Source organism: Euprymna scolopes, chromosome 37 (genome assembly GCF_053919585.1).
Source record: "Euprymna scolopes isolate OS-2025 chromosome 37, ASM5391958v1, whole genome shotgun sequence".
NCBI classification, from domain to species: Eukaryota; Metazoa; Mollusca; class Cephalopoda; order Sepiida; family Sepiolidae; genus Euprymna; species Euprymna scolopes.
Window position 1 is genome coordinate 72,417,171 of NC_136518.1, and position 18,173 is coordinate 72,435,343.

Sequence of the window (18,173 nt, forward strand, 5' to 3'; positions counted from 1 at the left end):
CCAATTCAAGAGAGACAAAGAGTGTAATGTGGTATTTTCCATTTGTCGATAAAGTTTTCCAAAGAGCTCAAAGAATATAAAACCTTACCTGTGATTAGACCAAAACCTTCAGAATACAAAACCAACATACCTGAAAACAAATGAAAATATACAATTAAGTCTTTAAATTACAATTTTTAAAATTTAAACTGTATATCCCAAACCAAACATTTTATTTTCATCATAAAAAAAAAATGTTTCAATATGGACACATAGAGCTCTGCAAAACAAGGGTATCAATTTATTTTGATAGATCATTTATGTAATAGAGCCCGGATGCTTGTATCATAGCAGCAGCAGCCACAGCCATATGCAAGTGACCAAGCCAGCTGCACGCTGTGACAGTAGAGATAAAAAGGTCAGACATGTTCAGCAAAGAGGTTTTCTAGAGGTATTCGAGACATGCTTGAGACACGAGAGAGCGGAAATAGACACGTTACACACATGGCTCGCGAAAGGAAAAGACGTGTCCTAAAGTTTGACACGCCAGAGTCTTGATAAGCACATTGGAGTATGACAAGACTTCTGAACAAGAAACAAAGCGTTATTCTGGAAGTACCCGTAAATAAATATCTGTTGTTCTGGAAGTGTATGCAAATGCTGTTACAAGACGGAAAAGTGAGTCAGTTATTACTAGGGCTAGGACAACAGCATATTCTTTTCATTGTTTTGACTTGACTGTGTATCCGTTGATATCCTATATGCTTTTATATAGTGATGTGGTTCTCAGTTGATTAACTGTCTAACTGTGTCGGATATATACTTGAGAGTCAAAACAATGAAAAGAATATGCTGTTGTCATAGACCTACTTATTACTTGTCTTCTGTTCCTTATGAGAACTGAAAAATCCTTGTAAATTTAATGTCATTTTTTTTTTTTTTACATAGGCATCACCACTTATCAAGGCCAAGAGGCCACTCAAGGATAAGGGTTAAAGAGTGTACAGTAGACATTGGAAAATATAGTAATCATTAGTAATGAAAATTTGGTAAATTTGATAACTTATATAGAACGGCTCATCAAGAACTTATTTACGTTATATTGTAGTCAGCCGGAAAGCAGGAAAACGGAAGACAATTCCACAGGCGTGCAGTTCTAAGAAAGAAGCTTTATTCATGGAATCTATGTTTAGGTTTAGGCACAGATAAAGAGTGGGGGGAATTATTGATAGTGTGTACAGCTAGACGAGTGTTTCTTGTGAAAGTTTGGCGAGAGGGGACCATAGATTGAAGCTCAGTTGAACACCTTCCATGAAAATAACGATACATCAGAGACAAACTCGCAACATCTCTTCTGTGAAATAGAGGTTGCAAGGAAGAGAAAAGGACATCTCCTACGAGGCTACAAAGTCTCGTTGCAACAATTTTACAATGGTTGGGAGTAGTTTGTGGACAGGTTTATGTTTACGATGGTTGACAAGAGTTATAGCCAAGGACACTTGTGAGTTGGATTCAGTTGAAAACAGGCTGTGGCTCGAAGGAAATGGGGAAATTAATTGACCCACTAAGTGACAAACACAGCCTTGACAGTAAATGTAGATGCTGACCTTAGCTTTCAATGGGTCGATGGTGTCACGCACACACCCAAAGTGCAATTTATACTTGCAGCATTTTGAGGGTTTGTGTTTTGTTTTGTTTTTTATATTTGTGAGCCACTGTGCACCCCATCAATCAATCCGATAAAATGGCATGCACCATATGCACCTAAATGGTCTAGAGCAGGGGTTCTCAACCAGGGTCCACATGGACCCTAGGGGTCCATGGAATATTTCTGGGGGTCCACAGGCAAAACATAACAGAATGGGAGTCCACAACGATATTTTGGTGGTCCATGAAGAAAACCAACTCAGAATAATTTTTATTATTAAAACTTTAATTTCTACTGTAATTTTGTATAGTTTTTTTTTTTTCAATCATTCAAGTTATTTTAACTATAATATTTCTATTTACCAGGTTTACCTCAAACATTTACCTTGCACTCTGTTTTTAAACATGTGTTTTATTTGTCGAAAATTTTATAAAAATGAATAGCAATATATATAGTTAGATATTATGAACTGCAGTAATTGTATTACCAGCTGTGTATATATATATATATATATATATATATATATATAATATATACATGTATTGGTAAAGAATTATTATCACTCTAATTTAGATTGTTATTATTATTACTTATTATCATTATTATCATAATTATTATAGTTGTTGTAGAATACTTTATTTGCATTAAGTTAGTTTTCATTTAAAAATAAAGCTTAATTATATAATATTTCTTTGATTATCAAAACCTCAAAATTTATATTAGTGAAAAATAGAAGATTATCTTATGACCAATAGTTCTGAAGGGGTCCCAACATGATAAAAAGGGAAAAGGGGTCCCTGAGTAAAAAAAGGTTGAGAACCACTGGTCTAGAGTAACTAATTGAGTTTACGTAAGGCAATTGTCAGGCAGAATACGAATCCAAACCATAGTGTATGTTTTGTTTTATTCATGTCTAGAAAACAAAACCTATTTTAAATATTTGACGTAATAATTATTTAATATATAATGTTATTATATTGGATTTTTGAAGTCAGACCGAAGCAATATTTCATCTGCCAATTTTCATCAATAATCAATAGCAACGTATTATCCACATATAATAATTATGTATTTAGTTTCACTTTATATTTAAATACTCAATATGACAAAGACGGCTGCACAGTAGCCCATGTGAGAGACACAGAAGAGAAGATAAAAGAGATCACGGAAAGAATGCTGAGGTCGATGGTTGTCAAATGGGGGAACACATGGTATTATACATACATGTACAGTGGACTACCTTTTGAATTACAGATTTGAAGATCACAGACACTAGAGAGTATGGTAGGCAGAGCAAGACGATATTCAAATGCATAAGAAATTATATAACCATATGTAGAGCCTTTGAACTGAACTGCATGGATTCTATTTATCCGCCTCCCATGGCTGGAAGATTAGAAACAAGGCCAATAAAGTGGGATTCAAAAAGTCAATCCTCTAGAGAGAGCACTTTGACTATCCAAAAAAACTGTCAGGGCAGCTCTGTCAGCATTTCCTGGTAAGGGTGACTTAAATCATCAGCAGTAAACTAACCCCTAAAAGGGTGACAAGGCAAAGCCTGGAAGAATGAACCTTCTAGAATTGCACAGGATCATACCTCAGACTGACAGAGAACATGTCATCACCAACATGCCCAACACTATCGGTCTGATTTTGGTATGAAATAGCTACTATGGAGAGCAGCTGAATTGCATAGATACCAGGAGTAAGATGCAACCTGGTGTTTCTCTCTGTGGAATTCAACAATATGTGACACCATAAATATAAAAAATGGATAAAGGAAGAAGTCTTCAAGATCGGTTTAGATCATTTAGGCAGAAATTCTTGTATAGGAGTTTATCACATCTCTAAAAGCAGTATTTCGTAAGGTTAATAAATGAAAACTATTGAAAACCGAGTAATTGTGCGTCTTGTGTTTTGATTTCCAAAAACATCTTTGAACTGTGATTGAGATTGTCGGACTGACTTCCTCATCTTGGTTGTAATCGTCACAACGTTTCGGCCGTTTTGCCCTCCGGCCTTCATCAGGTGTTTTGTATCGAACTGGGGAACCGTTTGTGAGGAGTCTCGAACCCAACCCTTTATTATTATTACGAGGGTACCGTGTTCGGACTCCAGCTAGGTTCTGGGACATAGTTGCTGATTCTCTGTTTTGAATGTTACTTTTTACTGCCTTCGTTCAGGATTGAACTCAGCACCTTTGGGTAACTGTAAACTTTTATACTAGGACCACTCGGCCATATGTCACTAGGACAATTCTTAGTCAGTCCAACAATCTCAAAAAAAATACAGACAATTACTATCTTTGAACTGATAATTAACCTACAGAAATTCTGTAAAACCTTTCTAATTACATGAAAAAAATTTTTTTTTTTTTTTTCTGAGAATTTCGGTTGAATCCACACTAATCATAGAAGACTTTTTTAATTTTTTTTTTTTCTCATTTTATTAGATGTTAAGGTCCATGAGTAATGGCCCCTAGAGTAGAAACTTGAATGTTGTTGGCGTTTATATCAAAGTAAAACCAGCTTGATATGCATCACGTGGTTGGCGAGTCAATTTGAACATGAGTTAGTTACATCCTCTGAAAGCATTATTTCCCTGAGGATAAAAATGAAATCTTTTAGAAAACCTGAGTAACACTGCCTTGTATTTTAATTTCAAAAATCATCTCTGAACTGACGACAGTATTTCGACCAAATACTTTGCAAATTGTTGACACGTTTCTACAATGTTTGCAAAATTGTTGAGAAGCGTGCCAAAATTCCAATGTTTGTCCATCCTTGATAAGGCTTATCTGAAATGTGGAACGTAACCAGTAGGATAGCATACCAAGATATCAGTCATGCATTACTTTTTAATATCCGGTTAAACATTGTCTCAGTCCAAAGGCTCAATCCTGTAAGAAATAACGTAAGCATCAAATTAAAAAAAGAAAAAAGAAAGCATCTAAAAATGGATTAAAAAAAAATATTGCATGTCTTTATTTTTTTTATAAAATTTGCAAGTATAACTAGAACAACAATGTTCTTTAATATGTTTGTAATATGTTGCTGTTGAGCAAGTCTGATTGCCCAACATTATCTTCCACCCTATAATGAAGAGCAATGTGTGTGTGCATTCAAAATGGCATAATGGAAACATAAGGTATTTACAGCTTCTCTTCCAATTTTCGGATTGTAATCATGTCAAAATGCACTTTATTTCCTTTTGACGGATTGATTGTTGCTGTTTCTTCTGATGGGCTGAAGGCAAAACAGATTCTGTCAAGAATTGTAAATGTTAACTGAATTAAAGGAATAAATTATAAGATGATCAACGTCATGAACTTTGGAATATAGGCTTTTGTCATTTATTCACTATCTTGCTCTGTAATGATATTGAGCTTCTTAAATAAGGATTGGTATATATTATAAGAAAATATATTTCCACAGAAAAGATGAGAATTAAAGTAGGCACGGCCAAAACGAAAAGGAGTATTTTTTTGATGGAGTCTCTCTTTAAAAATCTACCAAAGATCAAATAATTATTCAATCAAAAAATTTTTGCCAATTATTCAGTTTATGTCAAATCTCGAGTCTGTAGACCGAAAATTGACAGAGTAGTTTGCTAGGGAAATGTACACACAGACAATTTCACTTTTATAGATATATAGATTACCTACAAGTTATTCTGAGGCATGGAAGACTGAGATGGTTTCGGCATGTGAAGAGATATAGACTGATGCCCTTTGATGTCAGAGGCAAATACCATGGCCGGGCAAAGGAGCGATGGTTAGACATCAACCCTGACCTCGACACTCTGAATATCACAGAGCATTTAGTCAATGATCGTAATGCTTGGAGAGTAGCCATCAACACCAACGATAACATGGCAAGAAAGCGTCCAATTCCAGCAGCTAGGACCAGAAAGCATCAAACTGTACAATAGTATTAGTTTCTTAACTTATCAGGATCACAAAAGTCTGCAAGGACCCATGGCACAGTGGTTAGAATACTTGGCAAAAATCAATTGTAAAAGTATTCTCCTGAGGGTTCATGGTTCAATTCTCAGTGTGAGTAACAAAAAAATACAATTGTGAATTACTTAGGACCTCTATCCAGATATGGCTGACGGAACAAGAGCATGCTACCGCTGAAGTAAATAAAAGGTTCCGTTTGAAATGCTGTTCAAATTTCTGAGTTTGACAAGATACACCTGAAGAAGGTCAAAGGTTACATCGACCAAAATGTTGTGAAAATGACACTGAAGATGAGAATAATAGTCCGAAGAATCCAAATAATATGAAAAACCGATCCTCATCTCAAAAATTCAGAAAAGTCATGTAGTTTTTTTGACTTCTGTCTGGAGTCACCTCTGACCCTTAAGTGCAACTTAAACTTTTTTATTCAAACATGGACCTCATTCTATAATGTGAATATCGGTTAATGAACAGTTATTTCTGCCGACAAAATTCCCAACCAATCAGTGAGGATCAAAGAACTCCTGTTACAAGGTTACCCATAGTATATCTTTCTTGGCAATATTAATGCATATTTGATAATAATAGATTCGGGTTTGTAAAGAAGCAAGGATATGGATAATGCTTGGAAAAGGAGATTTTCAAAGAACCGGATCATAAGAATAGAAATGGATTAATAATAATGTCCTTTATTGTTCCGCTTATTTTCAGACGTATAAGTTGAAATATTAGTTACTAACCAGAGTTCCCTTTTTGGGCAGCTGGTTCCCCCCCCCCCCACATTAAAACCCGATCTTGTATTTAACTGCCTTCGTGGGGAGGCAATAAAATTCTGGAATAATGGGTTTTGTTTGAAATTCCATGCAGAATCTCAAGTTTGACAAAGATTGCCGAGTTCAACAAGCTACACCTGAAGAAGGTTGTAGATTACATTGACCGAAACGTTGTGAAAATAAAACCCAAGATGAGAACAGTAATTCGAAGGATCCAAATAATACGGTTTTAATAGACTTTCTCAATAAATTTATCAATTTTAATTTCGTAACACATCACGCGTGTAACAAAGATTCACTGGACTCACAAACGTTTGCAAATATGGTGATTTTTCTGTTTACACTAAAGCAGAAAAGACCTTTGGCACAGATGGAAGAAGTGTGGATTTTTGCCCAGAATCTGTTCTATATTAAAATAAATAAATAAATAAATGAAAAAAAGGAAAGAAAAATATACTAACTTATGACGAAACGCAAATATATTCCAAAAATTTGGAATATAGACTTTTTTTTCATTTATTTGTACATGCTCTGTAGTTACACTGAACTTCATACATTAAAGGATTAGTATAAATAAAAGATGAAATATAATTGAATATATATATATATATATATATATATATATATATATATATATATAGCAGAACTGGTAAATAATGAAGACTTGAAGAAGGTGCTTAGTACTATTGCTAATATGATTCAGTAACGGAAACATGTGTAACTAAAAAGATAACACGGTAATAAAATATATATATATATATATATATATATATATGTGTGTGTGTGTGTATATAATTATTACTATAATAATTTCTATGTGTTCGTTACAACTCTACTTTCAACCGAGTCGTTGTTTGTTTCGTTCACCACACTCTTTTCTTCTACCTCTTCTTTTACACACGTCCGTCCACTTTAGTGACTAAAAATCGTCTGCCCTCCCGCTTTCCTTTCCTCATTATTTATGGAACTAGGGTACGAGATTCCCCGAGACTTTTTTCCACATAAAAGCCTGCGGGCGCCATCTTGATTCTCAATTTGTGCTCTGCAGGCACAAACGCGCAGCCGCTTTAACGGTAAGCCACTTCTTTCTCCACATTCTAAATACCTACAGACACTAGCGTTTCATCCTTTCTGGAACCATCAGTGCAGGGAGTTACGATTATAGCCGGTCAGGAGATTCAAACCTGGCCACGAAGCCATCTCTGACTATTAACAGGGTACAAGCCACACGGCCAACATTAACCACAAGAAATGTCGATGAAATTAATTTATTATTAAATAGTAGATTTGCATGTTCATATCTTTCATGAAATTTTAATGCATAGTCGATAATAATAGATTTGGGATTTGAACTCTAAAGACGCATGGAAATGATTGGAAACGGAGATTTTCAAAGAGCGGATCATAAGAATAGAAATGGATTAAAAATAACGTCTTTTATTGTACCGTTTATTTTCTGACGTCTAAATTGGAACATTAAACAGTCGATTGATTTCCTGGCTTTATTTATGCATCAGAATCGTAGGGAAAGGGACTCCAAAAGGCGATTAAGTATTAAGTGGATGAACGAGTTGCAAGAGTGAACGGAGGACATAAATTATTCTAACAAAGAAAAAAGAAAAAAAAACATTCTGACTTCCTGTCGTTGAATACTTTCTGATTACTCACTGTTTATGTCCACCAACTTGGCATTTATAGGTACTTCAATCAATCAATAAGGGTTTTATCACCCAATGAGGAACCCCTCTCTGGACTTCAGCCAGCTATCTCTGTCCCGAGCTATTCGCTGCCATGTGGGACCCATGTATTGTATCAGGTAGTCCCTCCATCTCGTTGTTGGTCTTCCTTTTTGCCTTCTTAGGTTCACCCCCCCCCTCGTTGCTATTTATATATGGTGGTATTTACTGCCCAATGTGAGGACAGTTTGCAGTTTGTGAAATTGAGCATAGGTTGTGACTTCAAACCAAAATGAGCTGACATCAACTGACAACATGACCTTGATAGAAAACGTAAATATGAACCTTAGCGTTTAGAGGGTTGTTCCTCATACCCATAGATTGTGTTGGAGTCTTTTGTTTCTCTCAGTTTTGTGTTTTGAGTTTTATGTTTTTATACTTGTGAACCCGTGCACCCCCACCCCGGTAGCCACCAATGTGAGAGGCGACGACACGTACAGAACAGAAAATAAACAAGACAGGAAATCGAATTTGTTCCACAGGTCTAAATCTCCTATATATCGAGTTTCAAGTTTGTAGATCATAAATTGACAGAGGAGTTTGGTAGAAACCGTTCCTCAGGCAGACAAGATCATATATATATATATCATCCAGAGGATTGGTTGGTTGTTTGTTTTTGTTTTACGGCATATCAACCCTTTTCAGGTTATTTAATGGCAAATCCGTTGATTTTGGAGAAAATTTTTTTAATAGAATATATTTGTTTTTTGCAAGTCACTTTCTATTTAACCCATAGTTGGGACCCTAACAGGTACTACCACTCTGAGTCAGAGTGGACCTGGGAGCAATGGCAATTAAAGGGTGGCTCCACACTCCCCAGAGCCCGCAAGCTGGGGCCTCACCATCGGATATAGTTTAAGGTCATATCCAGGACCCCCATTGAGGGACTTTTACCCTCTGCAGGAGGGCAGTCGGCGTATTCTAATGCCCCACCGACAGGGCCTCATCCAGAGGAAGTCTCGCAATAAAAACAAAACGTTGAAACACATAACTTGGTTTGTTCTTTTATTTCTCTCTCTCTCATTCATATATATATATATATATATATATATATATATATATATATATATATATCTCTTCCTGTCTGGATTCTATGAAGATGAAGAGATTAATACCGAGTTTTAATAACTGCAGCAGGCCGCCTGGTGTTGCCCTGTCGTAAAATATGCTTAAATAAAATATTTTAATTCATGCAGGTTTTGTATTTATTATTATAGAGCCAATTCTCTACTGATTATTGCATTGTACCCAATATATATATAGTAATGATTTCAAAAGTTTAAAAAAAATGACTTGGGTCCCATCAGCTGCAATCACAAATCATTCAGCGCTCAAGCCATAGTTGTTATTTAGCGCGTCAGCTTTTATCTTTACCGTTTGAGCTATGGCCAGGTGGATAAAAATGGCTAAAATTAAGCGACTTTAAACTAAAAAACAATATATATGCTCAGACGATAGTCGATTTACTCCTGCTGAAAACCAATTCGAAAATGTTCTCGATGTCCAAATACCCTATATATTAAGTTTAAAATCTGTAGATGAAATATTTAGAGAGAAGTTTTCTAGATATTTTTCATACACACATCGATAAAATCACATATATATATATCATGATTGCTGCATCTTTCCAGATGATCACCATCACATTGAGTTCTTCCCATCTCTTCGTCCATGCCATCTTAGATGACTCTGCAGTCCTGCCGCTGATTTGCACATCTTGAAACAGATGTGACATACAAATTGAGCAATATATATATATATATATATAAATAGATACATACATAAATATATATGAATAGATCAGCCTTATTTTTTATGGAATGTATTTATTTATTTTTAGTATCAAATATTATTTTACGTGCATAAAAGTATCCTAGTGTCATGAGTTCGATCCTAACCTCTGCTGGCGATGGCTAAGAGCCAGAAACATGCATGTCTACAGGTATACTTTTATGCATGTAAAATAATATTTAATAATAAAAATATATGTGTTCAAGAATGTTTTCATCCTAAACTCTACGCAATTATGCACTATGTAGAAACTATGCATAGATAGAATTAAGCATAATAGTTAAATAAAACCAACTATCTAATAAGTTATAAAAATAATTAACATTGGTTTTTCAAAGGAATATGCAAATTAGTTAATCTTCATGAAGATTCTTGCATATCCAGGAGTGAGTATATTAAGAAAGTTTGTTTGAATAATTTTTAATAGAAAAAAAAATAGGCTTTTAATATTAATGTCAGGGCGAGAAATAAACACAATTTTATGGGTATATATAGAGATAATCTTCCTGTCTGGATTTAAGGAAGATGAAGCGACTGATACTGAGTTTTAATAGCTGTAACACATGAGAATTTATTTTCGAACAAATATGTTGGAAATTCAATTAAAATTTTCATTGTCTTTTTAATAGAGGAATTTAATTAAAATTTTAATTGATTTTTAAAATTTTTATTGATTTTTCTAACTAGATTTAAGAAAATAAAACTTTATTAAGAGGCCAATATGACGAAAACTGTAGTCATTATACTTTAAACTTTTTCAATAAAAGCATTTGTGGGGTTTTTATTAGATAATAACTGCACGATACTTTCGAGTTAACATCTTGGGCTTATTATTTTATCATTGGAATCCTTTGAAACAAGTGACGCATGCAGGATCCCCCTGAGTACACAGTGAACGAGGCATAAAAAAAATGACTAAGTTCAGCATTTGCATCCCCCCTCCCTTAACCACCAAAGTCCATAGGTGACGTCAAATCCTGGTGAAATTGAATAAACAGTGCAGTTTTAGTTAGGCCTTAACATATGTAAATTTGAGTTCTGCACCATGCAAAAAAAAGAAATGACGAAGTCCATCATTTGACTCCCCCCCCCGCCCATTTAGCCCCAATAGTCCCCAAGGCCTTAACATATTTAAATTTGAGTTCAGCGCCATGCAAAACTGCTAAATAGACATACACAGAAAATTTGGGACAAATATGGTAAAATAGTCCCAAAATGAAGTGTTTTTATTAGCCCTAAAAGAGCCCCTGGGGCACACTCAAGAGTTATTGCGAAGTATAAACAAACAAAATTATATAGAAAATCAGTTAATTACAACTTTTCAGAAAATTTTATAAAAATCCAAAGCATCAATTATTTTTTAATAAGCACAAAAGTGTCAATTTTAGCCATTTTTATCCGAAAGGCACTTCTAAGGGGGCAACCGGAGTTTTCCTGGAAAATCCATCCTGTTACTTTTTTTACTCATATCATGTTTAATGTTTGCGCAAAATTTCAAAAAAATTCCAAGGTGTAGTTATTGAGAAAAGTGTGAATGGACGAACGGACAAGGGTGAAATTACAGGTCCACCCTCCTTTTGTTGGGGAACCAATGCGTAATTTGTTTATTTATTTATTTGTTTATTTATTTATTTATTTATTTGTAAACTGTTATCTTCATCTTCATAGTGCTTTCACAACGTTTCGGCCAACTCTGGCTTTCGTCAAGTGGTTAATTACGACGAAATAAGAATGCCGAGTCTCTTAACTGTATCTTCAGTAACTACTGCCTTCCATAGTTGTTGTCATCTCAACACGTTTCGGCCAACTAATCCTCTCGCCAAAACACCATAAAAACAAATATAAAGATGCAGATAATAGTCCGCAAATAAGTAAATAAATAAATTACACATCTCAAAAGGATTCTAATAATAAAAATAATATACCATTCAGTATGGACCCGATGATAGAAGACCAAATGAGAACAAAAAACTTGGATTTTTAAGACCAAAAATCCAACCTTGATTGCCGTTCGGGGCTTGTAGCGCATTGAATCTCTATGGTTCCAGGTGAGCATTGTGTGACGATAGTGGTTTCAATCCAATCTAAAGCCAGAGGATTAGTTGGCCAAAACGTGGTGAGACAATAACAGCAACTATGGAAGGCAGTAATTACTTGTAATTGCAAATAATAATTGTGAAAACAACAACTATGAAGATGAGGCTAACAGTTTGTAAATAAATAAATATCTTGGCCTTCAAAATTCAAAAGATCTCTTTCATCTGGCCAGTTCAAAAATATCTACTATCTTTTTTTTTTGGGACTCACAGAAAAGATGTTAGAACATAAATGGTACTCACCCACTAAATTTTGAAGATGGTTTTGTACCCTGTCAAGGCAAAAAAAAAGGTGCTCTGAGGAGCTCTTCCCCAAATGTGGTAAATCTTAGGACGTATTTGACTTTTATGCAGGTGTGTGTGTGTGCACGTGCATCGATTTTAACGACAAAAATCGATTTTAACAATAATTAACGACAAAAAAAAAAAAAAAAAAGAAAAAGAAAAAACAAAACAAATCGACATAACCTTAAAGTGATAAAAATAGCACGAAATTTCAATTGGACCTCCATAGCATAGTAATATGCTTATCCAATTACAGATTGGATGGTTACGGGTTTTAACTTTGGTATAGTCAACCGTGTTGATGAGTCGTAGATATGGTGAAACGTGTCCGTGGATAACTATTTTATAAGTATAATAATTTTGTAACTCAAGTAAAATATGTTACACACAAAAAACATAGTAATATGAAATTGAGGGCAATGCTGGTTGATCTTGCTAGTTAAGAAGCCTAAATGAAAACCATAAATTAAAATTTACATAATATCTCCAAGATAATTAATCCTTATTCCGGAGAGTTTCAAAGAATGCAAAATTCTTATTTTCAGAGGAAAGAAATACGTTAGCAAATCTATACATATAGCAAAGCTTTGTTAATGTATTTCTTTCGTTCTTAACGTATAAATTTGCTAACGTATTTCTTTTCTCTGAAAAGAAGAATTTTGCATTCTTTGAAACTCTCCGGAATAAGGATTAATTATCTTTGAGGTATTCTGTTGAAAAACAAATTTTAAATGTAAATTTTAATTTATGGTCTTCATTTAGGCTTCTTGTGTCAAGCTCTATTTCATATTGTCGTGTTGAGCCTTTTTTATTTAGTTGGGATTAATATAAATTTTAATATTTATATTAGATTGAAGTTTACATTTGTTTTTGCTTAGTAAACTTTCTTATCTATTACTTGATTTGTGTGTGTGTGTATATATATATATATATATATATATATATATATATATATATATATATATATATATATGATGAGAATAATGGAAATAGTATTCAGACAAAATAGAAAAATAAAAAGGAACAAACCGAGTTATGTGTTCATCAACGTTTCGTCTTTATTTCTAGACTTCCTCTGAAAGACAAAACGTTGATGAACACATAACTATGTTTATCTCTCTCTCTCTCTCTAGACTACCCGTGACCCGTTGGATCAGTATGTTATATTAGCTATGGAATTCATGTATGAGCGTGACACTTGTGACATAAAGAAAATAGTTTTTTTTTTTTTTTTGACATAACAGAAGCATTTCTATGAAAGTATATTACAATGAAAAAAGAATATAGATAGATTTCTATGAGTCGTTCTGTTTATTATAATTGATTATTTTTGAAAAAATTTTTTTACAGTTACTAAATTATAAGTGGTTAGCCATACTTATACGTTTTCAGCATCCCAATTGTTATTTTGTTTTTTTTGTTTTTTTTCGCGTTTAAATTATCCAAATAAACAATTATTAATACTGACTGCTTTTTTTTTGTTAAGTTATTTTAACGCAATTTTTTTTCTTCTCCATTTTTTGATAAACTTAGAACCTTTTTTATCTACACTCTTAACATAAATAAAGTTGTTTGGTTGTAAGAAAATAGCGACAGTATAGTTGTAATAAAGAATAGTTGCAAAACACTCCCACTCTTCCCATGTTAAATAATAATTTCGAAATAATAACGTCAATATTTCAGTGTGCAGGTCAAAATCTGCAAAAGAAGCGATTTGTGTTTATTTGTTTACGTTGTTATGGGTTAATGTTTATGCGCGCATGCGCAACCGGATGTCGTAAACCGGAAAGCGGGTTACATCACTCGTTACAAGGTCATTTGAGTTTTAGAATTATATATATAGGATAGCATTTATGTTAATTTGTGTGTCACGCTTACATCCGAGTGATGCTTAATTGTTATGGATTTCTATTTCTTGTAATAAATAATTTTACCAAGAATTCTTCATAAGTGTTGGTTTCGGTTAGAGCTGAAGGAATTTGAGTTATATATACATATATTTTTTCATAAGTTTCGGTTTCGATTCAAGATGATGCACCCAAGTCATATTGATATATTGTTTTTTATTTTTGAAATCGCAACTTTATAATATATAAAAATCGATAGAACATTAACTCTATAATAATATATACAAAATCTGCAAAAATTAAAATCTCATATTTAAGTGTACTTTACGACCGGGCTATCCCGGGCGTCCTTGCTAGTTTAGATAAATACTGTTACATATTTTAACAAAAAGACTACAATAATATAAGAGCGTCTCCATTTACGCTGAACATCTACAGAATGCCAACATCAATATATTACATATGAATGAGTCCCCTGTGGAATTTCCACAGGTCCCGCTAGTGTATATATATATATATATATATATATATATATATATATATATATATATATTAGTACAAAGCAAAAACAAATTAGCATCTTAATAGTAAGGAGTGGAAATGCCTGGAAGTTGTTGCCATGCAACAAGATAAAGAGCTTATGAAGGCTTGGAAATGCTTGCATAGGACACAATTCTGGATAATTGGGTTCAGTTGAAATTGTTCAAACTATATCCATGTCCTTTGAGAGAGTCAATTTCAACAATTGTGATAATCTCTTTCCCCTGGAGCCTGTGATGACATTTCTCTCCAATTTAGCAACATGATTGCTAATTAAATTTTTTTTATGTTTATAATATATATATATATATAATATATATATATATATATATATATATATACATACACACACACACACACACACACACACACACACACACACACACACACACACACACACACAAGTGTACACCCTACATAAAAAATGTTTTGCCAGTGTTTGTTCAATATCAGGGGTTCCCAACCTGTGCTGCGAGACGATATTCCAGGAGGTGCAAGAGAAGTTTAGATGAAAAATAGGATATTGATTTTCTGTTACTCTTTTGTGTTTTTCTTTTTTTCTTTTGCAATATACTAATGTTTTGCTTTCATTTTAGGGTTAAATATTGTTATTAAGTGTATTTAACGAAATTCAGGGTAGTGTTTTCCGTGTTAGAAGCGTCGATATAATTTTAAATTGAAACACGTATGAAATACGTTTGAAACCTGAATCACAACGCAATATTATGAAAATAAACAAATATTTACTTGTTTAAAATTAATATATTTTGGAGTAATACTCCGTCAGAATTTTATTTTTTTTTTAATTTTTTCCTCGCCATGATGTTAAATTAGATTTAACATCAAAGCCAGGAAAAAATATTTTAAAAAAGGATATGCTTTGGATTATACCATTCTTCATAGCCTTGCATTTTACGACTGACTTTATTTTTCTTCGTTGAGCCTTACTTCACTTTGGAATATTCATTTTTAATATTCACCTTTTATAAATTTCATACAAACAGTTTTCAATCTATACGCTAATGAGCCAGTTATTGAAACTCCATGGAATAAGGGAAAAAAAAACTTTTAATCTTTGAATTCCTTGTCAAATAATAAATTTGTCGTAAATTTTTAATTTTACCGAATTTTACTCTAAATTTTTATTTAAAATATTTCTCTATCACGTATATTGACCTTTTTTTTTAATCTATTTGGGATTGTCTTATAAATAAATTAGAATACGTATGAAATATATTTGAAAGCCGAATTACAATGTAATATTATGAACATAAACAGGTATTTACTTGTTTAAAATTAATATATTTTGGAGTTATATTCCTTCGTCAGAATTTTATATCTTTTTTTCTTTGCCATGATGTTAAGTTGAAGGAAAAATTTAAAAAACCAAAGTTACAATTTCCTTTTGATAAAGAAATATGCAAATTAGTTAACCTTGTGACTGATGTATATATATATAGTAATTTATAAAATATATATGGCGATTAAGCTACACTGAATATTCGGCGAGAAATAGCAAATAACTGTGTTCACAAAATAAAATTTACTCTAGGATAGCGATACAAAATAGTTTTAAAACTAACAAAAACAATAGAAAATAAACAAATAAATAAATTAAATAAACATGAATATACATAAACGATCACACATATGTATGTATATATATATATATATATATATATATATATATATATGTGCATATATGTATGTACACATGTATATATTTATATATAAACTAACAAAAAAAAAAAACAAAAAAAACCCACTAACCTAGTTTTAAAACAGATCCTTTGTCCGATAAAATGCATGCCCATTGGCTGATAGGAAGGGGCGCGGTGGATACTAGAAAGCTGATTGGCTAACTAAATCCTCAATAGAAGAGGACCATATAAAAACGATAAACAACCACAGAATTCGCGCATAAGCCTGAGGAATCCTAGAGTGGATGAAACGCCGAATATTCAGTGTAGCTTAATCGCCATATATATTTTATAAATTACTAACTAGTTCTACCTACGTATTGAGCACTTTCGAAGTAAATACTTAAAGTTTACGCATAAATCTATACTTTCATATATTAATTTTATGTGAGTAAATGAAGTAGTTATATATATATATATCTCCGTCCCACCAAAAATGGTATGGTACGTCAACTATGTAATTTTTTTAAAATTTTATTTTCGTCCCCCCCCCCAACAATGCATATCATCACTTGGACATAATAGGCTACTATTTGGGACCAAGATTAACAAGATTTTTTTTTTCTTGGGGATCACCGCTTATCAAGCCCCGAAGGCCACTCGAGGATAAGGGCTAAATGAATGTAAGGTGGTAGTCTAGTGATCGTTAATGGTGTAAATTGATTATTTATGAGGACAACCAAACGGGAACTCATTTACATTAGATTTGAAGGCTATCATGTTGCATTTGGCTGAGAAGCATGCCAGCGGAACAGTGTTCCAAAGGCGGGCAGTTTTGGGAAAGAAGTTTGTTTATGGAATTTGCGTTTATATTTAGGCACAGATAGAGAGTGGGGAAAACCATATATAGTGGTTATAGCTTGTCGAGTTTTTGTGGAAGTTTGGCATGAGGGATCATAGATTGGAGTTCAGATGAGCACTTGCCATGAAAATAGTGATAGAGCAGAGACAGGCTCACGATGTCACTTGTTGGTTTATGTTACACTCAAACTTCTGCATATCAGTAGTCAGGGAAGCAGGTAGCAGGAAGGGAATTCCAAAGTCTTACTGTTTGAGGGAAGAAACTATTAATGTAGAACGCTTTCTGGCATTTAAGGACCTTAACAGTGAAGGGGTGTGATTTTGTTGCTAAGTGGGTTTATCGAGGATATGTACGTTGAGGGAGCACAAGTGCAACTAGTTCATCAGAGCACATTCCAGTAATTAACTTGAAATAGGGAATATTAACTCAAACTCCCAAAAGGGGGCAATCTGGATTCAAACAAATCTAAAAGTTGCTTCAATCTAGAACAAAGGTTTCCAACCTGGGGTGTTCACATGCTCTGGAGGTGCAAGACGATATTCCAAGAGTTGCAAGAAAAATTTAGATCAAAAATACGGTATTGGCTATGTTACTCTTGTATTCTGTTTTCTTTTGCACCAGAGTGTCTCTGCTCTGTCATTATTTTCATGGCAAGTGCTCGTTGAGCTTCAATCTATGCTCCTCCGTTTCCCATCAAACTTTAACAAAAAGCACTCGTCTATCTACAACCACTATCATCAATTTCCCTCACTCTCCAGCTGTGCCTAAATCTAAATGCATATTCCATGAATAAAGCTTCTTTCCAAGAACTGACCATCTGTAGAACTCTATTCTGCTGACCTGCTTTCTAACTGACTACAATATAGTCGCCTTCAAGTCCAAGGTAAGCAAGTTCTTGTTGAGATGTCTCCTTAAATAATAAAATTCTACCCAATTTCCACCACTACTCTGTAGTCTCAATGATCACCATACCCCCACCCCATTAACCTTTATCCTCAAGTAACTTGCAGGCCTT

General features: G+C 33.6%; 1 protein-coding gene across 3 annotated transcripts in view; it reads right to left on the reverse strand.

Moving 5' to 3' along the window:
- Window positions 1–18,173, reverse strand: part of LOC145261225 (protein retinal degeneration B-like) — a 633,753-nt gene that overhangs the window by 522,042 nt on the left and 93,538 nt on the right. Inside the window, exon 1 of one of the 3 annotated variants that reach the window (XM_080119585.1) lies at window positions 89–125. The exons of the other annotated variants lie outside the window; for them this stretch is intronic. The gene's annotated coding sequence lies outside the window, so the exon portion shown is untranslated. Of the gene's footprint in view, window positions 1–88; window positions 126–18,173 lie in introns of those variants that run through there. 3 annotated transcript variants of the gene reach the window in all.